Raw genomic sequence first — 19148 nt, forward strand, 5'->3', positions numbered from 1 at the left:
TCGATGGGGATGAAATGATGATGATTAGGACAACACAACACCAGTCCCTGAGCGGAGAAAACCTCCGATCCAGCCGGGAATCGAACCCGGGCCCTTAGGATTGACATTCTGTCGCGCTGACCACTCAGCTACCGGGGGCGGACACTAAATCATTAATTCGATGTGACACATAACCGACAAAATAAAAATAGTGTATAATGTTTACCGTACGTTCACAAAATATCAAACTGCGTCACAGTCAAATTTAAGAAAGTTGGTGTTTGTTCTGTGCAAAACAAAAGCACGGAAACACGCACACACACACACACAGGGAGGGTGGGACGGAGGACAGAACCACTCTCTGATCGTCACAAATAACCAGGGACCTGACTTGACGCCGGCCGCGGTGGCGTGCGGTTCTGGCGCTGCAGTCCGGAACCGCAGGGCTGCTACGGTCGCAGGTTCGAATCCTGCCTCGGGCATGGGTTGTGTGATGTCCTTAGGTTAGTTAGGTTTAAGTAGTTCTAAGTTCTAGGGGACTTATGACCTAAGATGTTGAGTCCCATAGTGCTCAGAGCCATTTCAACCATTTTGAACCTGACTTGACGGCTCAGGGATCGCAGCTTGGTGCAGCAGGACGTGTTGGTTTCATCACACGAGAAATGACCAAAATAAAGCAGAAAATGCCCCGAACTGAGGAAATGAGCGTCACCGCAAACAAGGAGGCACTCGAGTAGCATTCCGGTGAGAGCGACTGAAATCCATCATCCTGTCCGCCAGATTTAAGTTATACGTAGTTTCCTTAAATCAATTCAAACGCATGCTGGGATGTTTTCTTTCAAGGGACACTTCCGATTTCCTCCCTTGGCCTAACACTGTCAAAGCTAATGGTTCCGTCTGAATACCTCGTTGTCAGGGAATTGTTAAGCTACAGTCATCCGTTTCCTTTCTTTAGAAAGCAAACAACAGCAGTTATCGCGGTCACACTCAGTAAAGAATTAAAAAATCAATGCGTGATTTGCAGAATGAGAAGTTATTCGAAGAACGTTATGAAATCGTAGCAGGTTTGTCAATGTCACAAGTAGAATCGCAGGAGAAAAACAATCCGATTTTGGGAAAGGAAGATCATAGGGTCTAGAAAAATTTCCGCTACCATTCACAGTAAAGGATTTTTTTATTCGTCACACGACCGGTTTCGGGCATATACCCATCCTCAGGTGTTTATACATTCATGTACATGGTTATATGGATGGAGATCAATAAAGATGAAGCATCATTATTATAATTGCGCTGTGGTGACAGTTTTTCCACTTAGTTGCACTTTTTTCATAATTTTCACGTCCATATTTCAGTTTTATAAAATTTAGCTGCATATTTCACTATTACGACGTGCACTCGTGAAATACACTGTGTTTACATTCGAACATGTAGGCCATGGTCAAAGAATTTGATGCTTCATCTTTATTGATCTCCATCAATATAAACATGTACATGAATGTATAAAAACCTGAGGATGGGCACAAGCCCGAAACCGGTTGTGTGACGAATAAAAAATATTTTATTGTGACTGACAGCGGAAATTTGTTTCTAGACCCTGTAAAGGAACAATCACGTAGTTCAACAGCATCCACTATGGATGAAATTCATTTACGGAAGATCATGTTCAGATTTCTTATACTAGAAGAAGTAATTAAAAAAGAAACGACTTTAACGAGACATGGTACTTATTGACTATGTAGTAGTAATTGACTTAGTTCTAAGAAAAGGTCGTGCTGACACAGCAGAACCACTGTGGCCTTATTAAACGTATCAAGAGGTTGTGTGCTATTACTAAGATATCAGCACAGGATGAAAATCGTACGAATAAAATGTAAAATAGCTATGAATATGCACATAATGCAGCAAGCAGCCCAGTTCATCAATTCTGGAGGCAACAATGGATAAACTATGGGAAAGATTGTAAACTATTCAAATGTTTAATGACACCTATGACAAAGATGAGCTCTAAGGTTAAAGAAGTTGCTATACTGATATACAACAGTAAAAACTTGACAATACGCAGATGTGATAAACGAAAAACTAAAACAGAAAAGAAAGTACACTACCTTAGTACAAAGTTGCAACATGCTCTCGGCTGGGATAGTACAGCCATTAATGTAAGAAAGGAAACCAAAATTGTTTCGATGATGAAATACGCGAAGAAAGTCAACTAGGGAGGCATCATCAAATCTCAAGCGTGAATAAACGCTGAATACCAAGAAGTCTACAAAACTACCTGCTGAAAACGGACAGTAAAGTTAGAAGACAGAAAGAACGTCACTCGTTACGCCAGTAAGTGCTTCTGAGTTCAACTCACGCCAGAGGAAGAACGGCAAGAGTTCAACTGTAGGACAAATAACAGACGAGGGCCGTTCTGGAGCAGATGGATGGCAAAGCGAGGCGTAAGATTCAGAGATGACGAGCAAAAGCCTCTAACTGATCCATACCGCTCGGAGACACTGATTCATCTGGCCATAACGGTGCTTGCCAGAGAATTAACTCTTATTCTGCGTAAAGGTAAGCCTCCTGTTATCTGTGTTTACGTTACGTGCGTAGCGCAACCCCGTTCTTACTTGGCTCACAGCAGAGTTTGGATAACGTCTTTTCCCACAGCTTGACGTAATCGTCTCAGTTGAATGGAGTCTGACAATTTCGCAGCATAATACTGCATTTCCTTCCAAGAACTGAATCACTCTGGCTTTGGATCAGTGGTAGAATCTGCTCTATATAACTCCGTCAAACAAAACTATTGGTTTTAAGGAATGACGGTTGTAACTATAATTAAGAGTTTTTTGGTACTTTATTAATAAATGAATAGCATATTCTCAAAATAATTGTGATGCGCGTTTGTAGTGATTTCTAGAACTTGCAAGCCATGGCCCCCATGGGTGCAGCAGTCGCCGCCGAATCACAAATAACGGAGGACATGCAAGGACAGTTTCCACTGGGCTGGAGCCTACAGTTACTGTCTGTTGACTTAGCCAACTAGGGTAAAGTAAAAACTTCGCACAACCGCTATTTCATTGTTCGTGGTATATATCTCAATCTTTCTGTCTGTGGCACCACATCCCGCTGTGTACGTCCGTACTTCCGAATCATCTGCTTTACAGTGATGCAGTAACGACAGACACCAAGTGGCAACAACTGTGGAATGGTTGGAAAAATACGTTATTACTTGAGTCTCGTAAGGAAATAAGAAAGGGAAAACAGGCCACTATCTGCAGCAATACATAAGAGTCATATGGGGAACTTCAAGTATGGACCGAGAGGAAAATTTGTAACAGTGAAACTTGCACTGTACTACAGTAAAAGCAACTAGCAAATGTGTTCTCAATAAAGTCAAAAATGGTTTTCTTGATAAACGGACGGAATTACTACAAAATATAAATCATCGGTACGAGGGCTATTCAGAAAGTAAGGTGCGAACACAGTGAAAATTTGATGAAGTTTTGCATAGATGTTTTGGGCAGTGTCTCTAGTATGCCCGTCGATCGCGTCACGTCGCTCTTTTCAGTTCTGAACGCACAGTGAGCGCGTAGAGATGCCTAGAACAATAGTGTCTCCCGCCAAGTACGAGCGCCTGGTGAGAAATTTCGCCTGAAGCTATGCAGCTCACATAACTTAACTGTCATGCGTTTCCTCCTTCAAGACAATTCTCGGCCGCATTCTTCAGGGGCAATGCAGACGCTCCTGCAGCGTTTGCGATGGGAAGTGTTTGATCACCCACAATGCAGCCTGTAATTGGTTCCTTCTGAGTTTCGTCTCGGATCACATAAACATTTTGGCACAGACAATGAGCAGAGAATTGGCGGAAAGCACTGGCGGCTGCCTTCTATGACGAAGGTACTGGAAAGTTGGTACAACTCTACGAAAAATGACTACGTCGGTTCGGCGTCCATCTAGATGACTAGCTGGAACTTGTAGCTAAATGTTGCAAATAAAACATTTTTCATTTTCTCAGTGGTTTCCATTTCGCGACCGATCGGCTCTTACTTTCGGAATAGCCCTCGTACATAATTCGGTTATAAAATTTACCAGATATGTCAGGATTAAGGTGTACTACGTCACATTTTACGAAGATGGAGAGGAATTTTCCGACAATTTCTGGATAAGTTCGAATTGGGCTGTTAGCGATACATTAAAAAATGATGTCTAACGAGTGCAGCCACAGTGATTAATTCCATTACATCCGACCTAAACAAAACAAGTTTCTACAGTTCCTATACCAGTTGAAACTTTGACATAAGCTTCTAGGGATGAACAACAAACAGAAAGCTCATCGAGTGGCTTGTAAATTACTAGCCCATCATCTGGAACGAACAGAGGCAGTGTAACTTCAACGTAGGCTTGTTATACACCAGCCAAACGATGCGCTGTATTCCACACTATATATATATATATATATATATATATATATATAAAGTTGAGAGCGGCATGTAATCGTCTCAGCTGAATCTGAATGGAGTCTGACTATTTAGAAGCATAATATTGCATATAGTTTAAGGATTTCGAAAACTGAAACCAAGGCAGTGGCTTTATTCGGAAGAGAGCCATTGACATAACGAATCTGCGTCGGTAGTAAAACATTGGATCAAATGGCTCATTTCCAGTACAACTGCTGCGACTTTATCTATGAAGAACATCATATAAAACAAATATTGTAAAGTAACAGCCACTCTCACCTAGTTGTGCAGAGAAAAATGTTGGCGTTTGAGGAGGAAATACCTTAGGCACTTGTATATAACAGAAATGAAGCTCTTCGGACCAGCAAAAAATTCTAGTGCACAGGACACCACATAAGCTCATAATCAGATGCGAAATCTGTAATAGAGAAGGATGTTCAGAACAAACAGGAATTATGGAAACATGTTCTTTGTATGTTGGAGCCCAAGATTCCAAAGCAAGCCTTCCATTATACACCTTCAGTGAGAAAGTCAATAGTCATAATGTGGTGAAACCAGAACAGGTTTATCTTAACCCAAACATGGAAAACAAGAACAACACGAGAGTTAGTTTAGTAGTATCTGACGTGATAAGGTAATTCTATACAGGGTGTAACAAAATTATGCTGACAAATTTCGAGAGCGTCATGTGCAACAAATGCACCGTAGGAAGCCGTATGCTGAAACGTCGCCCTACGGCAATTCAGCGTGTCCTAGAGACAGGGACCAACGCCTGCCGCTAGGCCACCTTTCAGCAGCAAAAGCGTTGTGTACGCTCTGCAGTAACAGGGAAAAAAAGGAAGGAGGACTGGGTTTAACGTCCCGTCGACATCGACGTCGTTAGAGATGGGGCACAAGCTCGGATTGTGTCAAGGACGGGAAAGGAAAGTGGCCGTACTCTTTGAAAAGGGCCATCTCGGAGTTAGCCAGGAGCGATTTAGGAAAATTACGGAAAACCTAAATCTGGATCGCCAGACGCGTGTTTGAGCTGTCGTCCTCCCGAATGCGAGGCCACTGTGCCAACCACTACGCCACTACAGTAACACCCTCAACGTGCGGCACTTCGGCGTAGTTCGCATCGTGTCCCACCTTAACTAAATAGCAATTCCGTATGTGAGAGCATGCATACCATACAAACTGGTGGTTCAGCCAGGAGCGCCGTCAGGAGCTCGTCAGCCTACGACCTCACGTGAGATGTCGAACGGGCGGCCTAGCTGCAGGCGCTTTCCCCTGTAGCTTGCAGCCTAGCAGCGTCGTAGGATGACGTTTCCGAACATGCCTTCCTGTCTTCAATTTGAACCTGAAGACAGCCTCCACAGCCCCTCGAAGTATTTCGGAACCGTTTGGTCACGTCCTCTTCAATGGGAGATGCAATCAGATCAAAATGTAAGTACTTATCAGGTGTTTTCTCCGAGCAGGCAGTGTGGCATGCTACAGAGCAATACATTTGCATGCACAGAAAAAATTTAAAAATCAGTATCAATATGTCAGAGAAGTCGTACTGAAACATACTTTCACTAATTCCCTTAAATAGAGAAATGTTATAGTTTTACAGTAAGAATTTCTCAAGTTGTTATCTTCAAGTACGAATTAACAGCGTGCAATGAAGTCATTAACGTACTGGCAGTGGTTTTCCGTGTCTTATAATGCTGTGATCCGGCGTTTCACTATTCTGCTAAAGAAAACGCTAAATGTGGAAGGATATGCACGCATTTTACTATGTACAGCAGCGGAAAAGTTCAGAGGCGATGCTGGCCTGCGTCATAATGACAATGCACCTTGTCTATGAAGCAGCATGGTTGGTGGACAATAACATTCCCGAAAAGGTCTGGCGTGCCCAAAGCCCCGACCTCCCGTCTGGAATACCTCTGGAATGAATTAGAAGTTGATTTCGCTCTAGAACCCAGCGTCCAACGTCCAACATCACTACCTGCGCCAGTCTCGGTTGTTGAAGTAAAATGGATCGCCATTCCTCCATAGACATTCAGATATGTCACAGAGGGTTCAAGCCGTTATAAAGACAAAGAGTGGACACATCCCGTAAAAATTTCCAGTAACAAGTGTCTGAACTATTTTGATCACATAGCGAAGAAACCATGGATAACAGAAGAAATACTTCACTTGACCGATGGAAGAAGGAAGACAAAAATTTTCAGGGAAATTCAGGAACACAGATATATAAGATGCTGAGAAATTAAATAAATAGGAAGTGCAGGGAAGCTAAGATGAAATGGCTGCATGAAACATGTGGAGAAATCGAAAAAGAAATGATTGTCTGAAGGGTTTTTCTTAGCATATAGGAAAGTCAAAGCAAACTTCGGGGAAGTAAAAGGAAAGGTGGCAATATTAAGAGTGCAACGGGAACTCCACTGCTAAATGAAGAGGAGAGAGCAGATAGGTGGAAAGAATCCATTGAAGGCCTCTTTGATGGGGAAGATTTGTCTCAAGTGACAGAAGAAGAAACAGGTGTCGCTTTAGAAGAGATTGGGGATCCAGTATTAGAATAAGAATTTAAGAGAGCTTTGGAAGACTTAAGATCAAATAAGGGAGAAGGGATAGATAACATTCCATCAGAATGTCTAAAATCATTGGCGGAAGTAGCAACAAAACGACTATTCACGTTCGTGTGTAGAGTGTGTGTTTGGCGACATACCATCTGACTTTCGGAAAAACGTCATCCACACAACTCCGAAGACTGCAAGAGCTGACAAGTGCGAGAATTATCGCACAATCAGCATAACAGCTCATGTATCCAAGAATAATATACAGACGAATGGAGAAGAAAACCGAGGATGTGTTACGTGACGATCAGTTTGGCTTCAGGAAAGGTAAAGGCACCAGAGAGGCAATTCTGACGTTGCGCTTGACAATGGAAGCAAGACTAAAGAAAAATGAAGACACTTTCATAGAATTTGTCGACCTGGAAAAAGCGTTTGATAGTGTAAAATGGTGCAAGATGTTCGAAGTTCTGAGACAAATAGAGGGAGACGGGTAACATACAATATGTACAAGAATCGGTAACATACAATATGTACAAGAGCGAAGAGGGAATAATAAGAGTGGACGACCAAGAATAACGTGCCTGGATTAAAAAGGGCGTGGAGAGGAATGTAGTCTTTCACCCCTACTGTTCAATTCACACATCGAAGACGCAATGATGGAAATAAAAGAAGGGTTCAGAAGTGGAATTAAAATTCAAGGTGAAAGGATATAAATGAAACGATTCGCTGATAACATTGCTATCCTGAGTGAAAGTGATGAATTAAGTGATCTGCTGAATGGAATGAACAGTCTGTGGAGTACAGAATATGGATTCAGAAAGATGAAAGTAATGAGAAGTAGCAGAAATGAGAACAGCGAGAATCTTAACATCAGGATTGATGGTCACGAAGTAGATGAAGTGAAGAAATTCGGCTACGTAGTCAGCAAAATAGCCAATAACGGACGGAGCAAGGAGGACATCAAAAGCAGACTAATACTGGCAAAAAGGGCATTCCTGGCCAAGAGAAGTCTGTTACTATCAAATGGTTCAGATGGTTCTGAGCAGAATGGGACTTAACTTCTGAGGTCATCAGTCCCCTAGAACTTAGAACTACTTGAACCTAACTAACCTAAGGACATCATACACATCCATGCCCGAGGCAGGATTCGAACCCGCGACCGTAGCGGTCGCGCGGTTCCAGACTGTAGAGCCTAGAACCGCTCGGCCACATCGGCCGGCCTACTATCAAAAATAGGCAGTAATTTGTGGAAGAAATTTCTGAGAATTTACGTTTGGAGCACAGCAACATATGGTAGTGAAACATGGACTGTGGGAAAACTGGAACAGAAGAGAATCTAAGCATTTGAGATGTGGTGCTAAAGATGAATGTTGAAAATTAGGTGGACTGATAAGGGAACGAATGAGGAGGTTTTGGGCAGAATCGGCGAGGAAAGGAACATGTGCTAAACACTAACAAGGAGAAGGGACAAGATGATACGACATCTGTTTAGACATCAAAGAATGACTTCCATGGTAATAGAGGGAGCTGCAGAGGGCAAAAAACTGTAGAGGAACACAGAGAGTGGAATGCAGCCAGCAAATAATTAAGGACATAGGTTGTAATTGCTACTCTGGGATGAAGAGGTCGGCACGGGAGAGGAATTCGTGGCGGGCCGCATCAAACCAGTCAGAAGACTGATGACTCAAAAAGAAGTGCACATCCGTAGAGTATATTAATCATTGTCAAAGCGTATACATTCTGTCGATCTCTCACGTCACATCCTTCTTGAAATATTCTACGCTTCAGTGTTTTATTTCACTGATGAGATTTTCTCTAGAGGCTTTCCGATGGTGCGCTGAGTTACGAAATGTAAGAATGAGGCACCGGAAGAAGAAAATAATAGGAAGTATGGGACGTTAAACTGGAAAATATTTGAAAACTTTTAGAGATCATGAACCCAGAATAATGCTTACTGAACGTGGGATTTAAATAATAAATGCTGCAGAAAGGTCGTAATATTTTTATAGATACTACGGTTATGTTGTAGATAAGGTCACTTTGTATTTCTAAATATGTGGAGCAGCCGTATAAGTTCGGCCTCTTACAAGCGCACAGGGAACCAGTGTAGAAGGAGACATTGCGTGTTAACCGGCGCCTGCTTTTTCGTGAGCTATTTGCGAAGTAGAGCGTTACCATCGGCGAGTAATGTACCAGTCGGCTTGCCTGCGCCACGTCACTTTCGGTCGAAGTATGACTGGTATGATGAACAGATCCTAAGAATTCGTAGAGTCACAGAAGTTGAGCGATCACGAAACGGCCGGATCGGCGGAAGTGGTGAGACATCCCCCGACTGACTCAACGCGGCGGTCAGCGGCTCTCACCGCTGAGGGGCACCGCGTGGGGGAGACACCTCTCGGGAGTTTCACCCCTCGAGACACGTCTCAGCGTGAGACTCTCATCTGATCTACTCGACGGCGTTGCTAAACTGTCGAGGCATGGACACAAAACGATTAAGTACTCGTCGAAAACTGCCCTGTTTACCAGAGAAGCCTTCGCATTTTCTCCCGAGACTGTGAGAGTTGCAAAATCGAAGTTGGCTGTACGTCTTGACTGCGTAGCAATCGTGTTAAAACATTACGTATGCTGCTGAGTAACCATCATCATGAATGAGATTTTCACTCTGCAGCGGAGTGTGCGCTGATATGAAACTTTCCTGACAGGTTAAAACTGTGTACCGGACGGAGACTCGAACTCGGGACCTTTGCCTTTCGCGGGAAAGTGCTCTACACAGTTTTAATCTGTCAGGAAAGTTTTTTAATCATCATCATGTTCTTCTTCTCCTTCTTCTTACGCCTTTTTCCCGTTTCTCTACGGAGTCGGCATTGTTATACGAGTTTCGGCAGCTGGTAGCAGGATAGCCTTCCTGACGCCAAAAGTGCACCAGCGGGAACAGAATGGGTGTGCCCCACCTGTTTGCTTCCAGAATGAATCGCGTGTGCAAGTGTGACACCGTTTTTGAAATGTTTGCCTAGCGTGTGTCTGAGGCGGAACGTGGAAAAAGGCAGGAAGGTTATTAGAGACGTAATTACGGCACAAGCTCGGAAAATCACAAGGACGGGGAAGAAAACCAGTCGGGTCCTTTCAAAGGAACCATCGCGGCATTTGCCTCGAGAGGTTTAGAGAAATCCGTCATCCTCGCGAATACGAACCTGCTGTACTCACCAACGCGCCACCTCGCTCGGTTGGGACGTGGGTGCCAGACCGGTATTCACCTGACTGGATGTGGGAAACCTAAAAACCACGTCCATTGTGGCCGGCTCATCACATCTCCCCTTTAATCTGTGAGGCAGATTTGATTCGGGACAGCCTCGCCTCCCCGCGACCAGGAAGTGGCGTGTTAACGCGCTCGAGTATCGGGCGGGTCTGCTAAGTAACAATTATGACTTCCTACAGACGTCCATAGAACAGGAACATCTATCGAGTGAGCATTCAGATGCACAGTACAGAATTTTTGTCGCCAACATTACCTATCTAGGCAGCAAAATAACCAATGACGAACCGAGCACTGAGGGCATCAAAAGCAGATTACCACTGGCAAAAAGGGCATTCCTAGCAGATAGAAGTCTACTAGTATCAAACATAGGCATTAATTTGAGGAAGAAATTTCTGGGAATGTACGTTTGGAGCACAGCATTGTATGGTAGTGGAACGTGGACCGTGGGAAAACCGGAACAGAAGAGATTCGAAGCATTTGACACGTGGTGCTACAGAAAAATTAGGTGGACTGATAAGATAAGGAATGAAGAGGTTCTGCGCAGAATCAAAGAGGAAAGGAATATTGGGAAAACACTGACAAGAAGAAGAGACGTGTTGTTAGGACATCTGCTACGACATCAAGGAATAACTTTCATGGTACTAGAGTGAGCTGTAGAGGGTAAAAACTGTAGAGAAAGACAGAGATCTGAATACTTCCAGCAAATAACAGGCGACGTAGATTGCTTCCGCCACTTTGCTAAAGAGGTTGTTACAGGAGAGGAATTAGTGGCGGGCCGCATCAAACCAGTCAGAAGACTGATGAGTCAAAAAAAAAAACTGTGGTCATACAGTCACATTGTTCAAATGTGTGTGAAATCTTATGGGACTTAACTGCTAAGGTCATCAGTCCCTAAGTTTACACACTACTTAACCTAAACTATCCTAAGGACAAACACGCACAACCATTCCCGAGGGAAGACTCGAACCTCCGCCGGGACCAGCCGCACGGCCCGTGACTGCAGCGCCCCATACCGCACGGCTAATCCCGCGCGGCCCCCAGTCACAATTACCCCTATGATACTGCCTTGATTTACACTGTGCCTAGATATTATTCGACATACAAAGCGCCTCTTACCAGTATGCTAACTGTAGTTAGACCTTTGTGGAAATTACACATGAAAACTAACTTTTTCCTGTTCGTGGTATTTTCATTTGTATCCACCACTGCTAACCCTGATAAATAAATGTCTAAAACCAGGGCAATTCCCGTTCTGATTTTAGCTACATTTCCAGTACGCTATGTTCTCAACGCAGACATTCCTAGTCAGTGTAGACATTGAGAGTAGGGCCCCGTTTGCAGCGCAGACAGAGCGAGATGAGATGAAAGTTGCTGTCGCAACTGGCGGTCTCCTCGATTATCTGGACCCGTCCTGACTGCAGTGTTTACCGTCAATGTACGACTTTGGAGGTAGACTATCAGGTATTAGTATGTGTTCAAAATCTTGATGATGAGCTTCCAGACGTCTGTCGGCATACTGGCTGTGGGGCAAAGCGAGTTATCTTAGATCCAATTTTCGATAACGAGGATAATCAAGATGTGCATTCGTAAACGCACTAAACGATTCTATACCGACCGTCGCCTGCTCCTGAGTTGTTTAGACGCATTGTTGAGTCTGCGAAGCTAACTACACAAATTAGTGGTGTTAAGAGTCGGAAGCGAGCTCTCTGTGGGGTAATCTACATAGTTTTCAGGAATGTATACCAGAAGAAATGTTCGTATGCACATCTTGATTGTCTTCCGCCTTCATACGCACATCTTCATTGTCTTCCCTAAGAAATGTTGGGTCTAAAATAACTCCCGGTGGTTTTTTGAAAACCGTGTCATTAGCACAGTCACGATACACTATTACCAGAGACAAGCACTATTTCACAAACTTCAGACGTGTCCGAATGCTGATGATCATTTCATTTTGCATCAAGCCTCCCTCCGGCAACTGTGACGTATATATTCATTGGTTTCCCTAGATCCTTTCAGGCGTACGCTGTGATAGCACCTTCAGCAAAGCGGTAGTCGAGAAATATCCAATATAAAAGAGCAGTCAACTGTGCTTAAAAGGAGATGGTAATTAAAAATCGTGTTTCTTGAAACGTGTCTTTTTTCCCCATAAGTTTTTGTCGTTTATTTTGTACATCCTTTTGGAAATGAAGAATAATTATCGTACAGTATCTTTTCGAATGCAATGAACAGTCTGCTGAACAGAGCATTTGGACTGACAGAAAAATGGTTTAAATAGGTCTAAGCACTATGGGACTTAACATCTGAGGTCATCAGTTCTCTAGACTTAGAACTACTTAAACCTAACTAACCTAAGTACATCACACACATCCATGCCCGAGGCAGGATTCGAAACTGCGACCGTAGCGGTCTCGCGGTTCCAGACTGAAGGAGCCTAGAACCGCTCGGCCACGCCGGCTGGCTGTCTGGTTTCAGTATAACTTGTAAACAGCCTTTGCTCCCTGGATTTTAGCCCTGGTACCTTCATAATTTTAAAGAGAGTATTCCAATCAACGTTGTTAAAAGCTTTTTCTAAGTCTACATAGGTTTGCCTTTCCTTAACCTATCGTCTAAGATGAGTCGTAGAGTCACCATTGCCTCGCGTGTTCCTACATTTCTTCAGATTCCGAAGTGATCTTCCCAGAGGTCGGTTTCTGTACCAGTTTTTCTATTCTTCAGGAAAGAATTTATGTTAGTATTTTGCAACCATGGCAAATTGAAAGATGGTTCGGTAATTTTCACATCTGTCAGCAACTGCTTTCTTTGAAATTGGAGTTATTATATTCTTCTTGCAGTCTGAGTGTTTTTCGACTGTATCATTTATCTTACTCACCAGATGGAAGAGTTTTGTCATGATTGGCTCTTCCAAGGCTATCAGTAGGTCTTACGAAATGTCGAGGGCCTTGTTTCGATCTAGACCTTTCTGAAATCTGTCAAATTCTTCTCGTAGTATCATATCACCCATCTCAACTACATCTACGTCCACTTTCCTTTCTATATTACTGCCTTCAGGTTCATGTCGTTTGTATACACCCTCTATATACTCCTTCCACGTTCTTGGCTTAGGACTGGTTTTCCATCTGAGCTCTTGATATTCATACAGCTGATTCTCTTTTGCTCAAAGGCCTCTTTAATTTTTGTGTAGGCAATATCTTTCTTTCCCTTAGCGAAATTTGCTTCTAAATCCTTACATTTGTCCTCTGGTCATTCCTACTTAGCTATTTCGCACTTTCTGTCAATGTAGCTTTTTAAACATTTATATTCCCTTTCGCCTGCTTCATTTGCTGCATTTTTATATTTTCTCCTTCCATCAATTCAGTTCAATATCTGTTTCGTTATCCAAGTTTTCTACTAGGCCATGTCGTTTTACCTATTTGATTCTGATTGTTTCAACTTATCCAAGTCTCATCACCTTAATTTTTTCCTCTTCCCAATTTATTTAGTTTTAACCTACAGCTCAAAACCAATACATTGTGGTCTGAGCCCACATCTGCCTCTGGAAATGTCTTTATAATCAATCTGTAAACCTTCTGGTGCCTCCAGATCTCTTCCATCTTTTATGATTCTTAAATCAAGTGTTAGCGATGATTAAATTATGTTCTTTGCAAAATTGTACCAGGTGGCTTCCTCTTTAACTCCTTTCCTCGAGTCCATGTCCACCAACTATTTTTCCTTCTTTTCCTTTTCCTGCTGTCGAATTCCAGTCCCACATTACCATTACATTTTCGTCTCCTTCAACAATCCGAATAATTTCTTTTAGCTCATCAAACGTTTCTTCAATCTCTCTTCACCAACTGTGGAGTTAGTTGGCATATAAACTTGTACTTCTGTTGTGGATGTGGGTTTCGTTTCTATCTTGCCTACGATAATGCGTCCACTAAGCTATTCATAGTAACTTACCTGTATTCCTATTTTCCTATCCATTATTAAACCCACTCCTCATTACCGCTATTTGATTTTGACACTTATAACCCTGTGTTCACGTGACCAGAAGTCCTGTTCCCCCTGCCACCGAACTTCAAAAAAAAAAAAAAAAAAAAAAGAAATGGCTCTGAGCACTATGGGACTTAACATCTATGGTCATCAGTCCCCTAGAGCTTAGAACTACTTAAACCTAACTAACCTAAGGACATCACACAACACCGAACTTCACTAATTCCTACTACAACTAACTTCAGCTTATCCATTACCCTTCTTAATTTATTTAACCTACTGCCCTATTAAGCGAATTAACATTCCACACACCGATCCGTACAATGCCAGTTTGTTTCTCCTGATGACGACATCCTCCTGAGTAGTCCCCGCCCGGTGATCGAATGGTGGACTATTTTTTTCTCCGGAATATGTTCCCCTAGAGGACACCATCATCATTTAATCTTACAGTAGAGCTGCGTGCCCTCGGGATAAATTACGATTGTTGATTCCCCTTGCTTTCAGCCGTTCACAGTGCCAGCACAGCAAGCGGGTTTCGGTTGATGTTACAAGGCCAGATCAGTCAGTCATCCAGACTGTTGGTCTTGAAGCTACTGAAAAGATTGCTGCCCCTCTTCAGAACCACACGTTTGTCTGGCCTCTCAAGAGACATCCTCTGTTATGGTTGCCCCTACACGGTTATTTGTACCGCTGAGGCACCCAAGCCTCCCCACCGACGGAAGGGTCCATAGTTCATGGTGGGCTTTAATGTATATTTTGTTTCTAGCTATATTTATATGTTAGATATGGGACAAAGTAGTCCAAAAATGTTTTTACGCTGAAATTCATGGTTATTTTTAGGTTAAGAACAACTTTTTGTGCGAAAGTTACTCTGTGTATTTAACAATTTATGATTCCTCTTACGATTTTTCGTGGTGCTTTTCATATATGCACCGCAAGGTATTTACGTACAGAAGTTCAATACAGTCCAGGATACACTGTTTTGATACCTGCGTACACAGTTCACACATATAATTCGTATTTTTTTAAAAATGTATGTTTACTCTGTACGGTTGTCGTCTGCAGTGTTCGCAACTACAGCGGTATGCATCTAATACATATGGTCACAGTTTTTCATTTGCAGTAGCTCCTTCCCAACAAGTATTTTTGGGATGTCTTTCTACGGAAAATATTAAGCTCTTCTGTTAGCATTAAATGGTCACATTACAGACGGTGTTTATCATTTCCTGATGCTGTTTGTAAGGCTTTTCTTTTTCTTTTCCTTCTCTTTCAGTTACTGCATAGGCTGTTACTGCTACACATTGCAATGGCTACTATCTTTTGCACCTTTTTTAGTAATAGTTGATTCACTAATCTAACTGTAGCTTAAAATTTTATAATATTAGCATTCTGTACACTATTATTCCAAAAGTGTCAGTCCTTTCTTCTTTTCATACCTCAGACTAAACAAATTTGTAGTCATCCCTTTCCTTGAGAGCTCTTACCTCTTTTCCGAATTTATGTCACAGCTAATATTAATTTGTCTTTTCTTGATTTTGAGTACCTTGTACGTCATTTTTAGTTAATTCCCTCCAGTATTTCTACTCTCGTAATAGATTTTATCTGCCCAGCTTTTCCTTACTTTGACTTTGTAAGTACGTTGGTACCGCTTGCCTATATTTCTCTGTTAGGGATATGTTCTCTTAGTCTTTCATTTCCACAAGGCAGTGGGATTTTCTGGGTTTATGTACGAATCTGGCAACAAGGAGAGAACTCCACCGCTCAAAACAATTAACGTAGCACAGTATACTGCTCTAAAAGTCCGTCTAACTTGAGTGACGTTACAAATAACAATGCTAAGGCCAGAATATCCCTAAATTTCATTGGAGCGCACATGTATAGCCAACTGGCGTTGAAGTGCGTTACACAATACAATACCTCCTGTGGAAGTTTCTTAGTGTTACTACTTTTTCAAAAGACCTAAGAATCCCGAAATGAGGCACATCTGATGCTTTTCACTCACAGAAGGAAGATCATTTCCTAAAGACGAAGCAATCGGTCTACAAATCGTATGCAAAGTGCATTATAGCTTCACATTTTATTCACGATGACTCTACACTAAATGGGAATAAATAGTGCTTGTAAGTACATTTCAACATCAAAGGTTTACTTGATTATCTTTCAAGAACATTCAGCCATTTCATATACTATTTTAAAAATTCTTAAGGAAAAAAAATATCCTTTACATCACGCGAAGTACTAAAAATTCCACGGGTTTCCAGTAAAACACTGGTGATGTATTCAGTAGAGGTTGGTTTCACAGTTCAGTCTCATCTGCGAATTCTTAACTAAAACATCAGAATGGTTCTTGAGGAAAGGCCATGTCCGTTTCCGTCTCGAAGTCTTCTTTTCGTACGATCGCGTTCCAGTCCAGACCTATGTCATCGTCAGACAGACAGCGGGTATGTCCAGCCTCGAGTAGCACGTGCTGGGCCAGGTCTGGAGAAAGCGGTGAGTGCGTGCCGCGCCTCGACAATACAAACGCTCCAACTGCCGTCTCAGCTCCGTACAACAATCGTCTGCACATCAGAGCACCGAGTGGGCTCCTAAGCGCAGTGCTGTTGTCGCTTTCGGACCAACCAGCGCCTGAGACCTCTGCGGAGCACTCACTCACTCACTCACTATATTGACGGGCCTGCCTTGGCCCGAGGTGTAGGAGTTTAAGCTGGTTGAACTGTTCCTCCTGGAATGCTCTCTGGTGGAAATATTTTTCTTCGCGTTTTGGTCTGGCCTCTGGTTTCTGTGGAATAAGGAATTTATCTGCCGGGTGATTCCGGCGGCTTCTTGTTCTTCTTTTTCTTGATGCTTCCTGGCTGCCCGAATTCAATCTTCTTCAGGCGGGAGAAGTCTACTGGCGGCGTCAGTTGCTGGATGTACATGACTGAATGCTCAGTCATGTACAGCCAGTCCTCGTCCGTGAAGATCGGGTGCTTGTTTATGAGCTCCAGATCTGCACGCCTGACGAGTTCCCACCCGTGCAGCTTCTGGTCAAGGGTTCGCACCCCCCAGTGGAATGGATAAGGTTTATGAGGAAGGGGAGGGATGTTATCTACTGTGATAGGGTAAGGATGATCATGATGGGGGTAACTACCGTCGCGCCACACAGTTCTTGTTGGGGAGGGGGAGGCACTCGAACGGCTCGTCTACTTCTTCTCCCTCGGTCTCCATCGACACTTCCTGTGTCGTCTGCGTTTCCGCAGAGGCAGGAGTGACGACTGCTTCCGAAGGGGCCGTCTCCTTGTTGCCGGTGGTTTTCCACGACTGCACTACCACCTCCCTAGGAACCTGCGTTGCCAGGTCGGCCAGGGAGGCGGTCGTTTGTGTTGCCGCGTCTACCCCCGTACTGGTAGGGGTCGGTGCTACGTCCGGCGTCGTGCGAGACGCGAGGTACAGGGCGACCCTTACTTGAGTCACCTCCTGACGCATCTCTTCTAGTTCCGCTCTCAGGGCTGCTCTCTCCTCTGCCATGGCGGATTTGAGCGCGGTGATGGCGTCCTCGTTGGCTTCCCGCAGTGCTTGGCGGAAGGCGTCCACGTCGTCTTGGTGGCGCAGCCCGCTTCCCCTACTAAGGCAGGAGGGCGGGGTGACCACCTTTTCTTCTTGTTGGGCCACCTCTTCGTGTGTGGTGGCCAATTTCCGGTGCTTCCACGTCTTCACATAGCTGCAGCTGCGCGCGTTTGCGGCGTGCTAGCCACCGCAATTTACGCACAGCGCTGCAGTACCCTTTGGTTTTGTGCAGTTGCGCGTGTCGTGCGGTTTCCCGCACTTAACGCACGCAACCACACCGTCGTATTCCTTGGCTATGTGTCCAAGCTTTTGACACTTATAGCACTGTAATTGTGCCACAGGCTTCCGCTTCTTCTTCTTGTTGCCGCAACGGTTGCTCCCGACTGCGTTTAGCAGGAGCTCAACAGCAGCAGCAATCTTGCTCTTCCTCCATTCCTACTTCTCGGCATGGCGTTGGGCTAGTGGCGTTGGCGTGCGCGAGCGACGGTGACGAAGTGAGCCGCAGCGAGTCCGGAGCAGCGGCTGTCAGCAGCACGCGTGCCTACGTGGAGGCGACCAGCGAGGGCCGGGCTCGCAGTCTCCCACGGCCCCCAGGCCCGATCCCGCTAAATCTCGGCCGGCGGGCCGCGCTTCCAGGAACAGATCCCAGATACGGCCGGGGTCCCTGTTCTCCTCTCGTGCGAGGCCGGCCACGCATTCTCTCCTCGCCTTGCGACGCGCCTTTCTGCGTCGCTTATTTAAACCCTTCAGAGAGAGGCAGTATAGCCCCTGGGTGCCATGTCAGCACAATACAGGGAAGTGGGGGGGGGGGGGGAGGAGCAAAATTTGGTAGCCCAAAGAAAGAGCATATGTGTTGTGTGCTGTACAGAATGATCTGGTAAGCTTCTCGCAACACTTCGTATTCAAGACCTCCCGTAATCTCGTCAGAGATTTCCGTAGAACGCTCGTGACGAATTGCTCCTAATGAGTGTAAACTGTTAGCGCTACATCGTGTCAGTGCTTACTGAGTCCCGACCTTTCTCGTGATGGACGCCGCACATTTCTCTACTGTCTGCTTTGCTGCTTTCCTCCGGTGACCTAGTGATATACCCAGCACTCCTCCTTACTGAATATGAAGCTAAACAACTCGTCCGGAGCAGTCTGACTTGGCTTGCATATTACCTCCGCTACCTCAGTTTATATGAGCAGTCGCGGAACCCAGCGTCGTCTTCAAAATGTCGCGTAAGGCGTTGAAAACCCATCTGCGACTGACTTTCACTTTTCCCATTATCGCCCCGATAGTGATACGCCCATATCGAGCACCGGCGACTCCACTTCTGCTGCAGTTCGGGGGTCAGCACGGAGATGGTCCGCCACTTCGTCCTTCGCCGTTCAGACTTGACCACAGTGGAAGCATCTGTATTGTTGCTGTACACC

This window comes from Schistocerca serialis, chromosome 8 (assembly GCF_023864345.2).
Source record: "Schistocerca serialis cubense isolate TAMUIC-IGC-003099 chromosome 8, iqSchSeri2.2, whole genome shotgun sequence".
NCBI lineage: Eukaryota > Metazoa > Arthropoda > Insecta > Orthoptera > Acrididae > Schistocerca > Schistocerca serialis.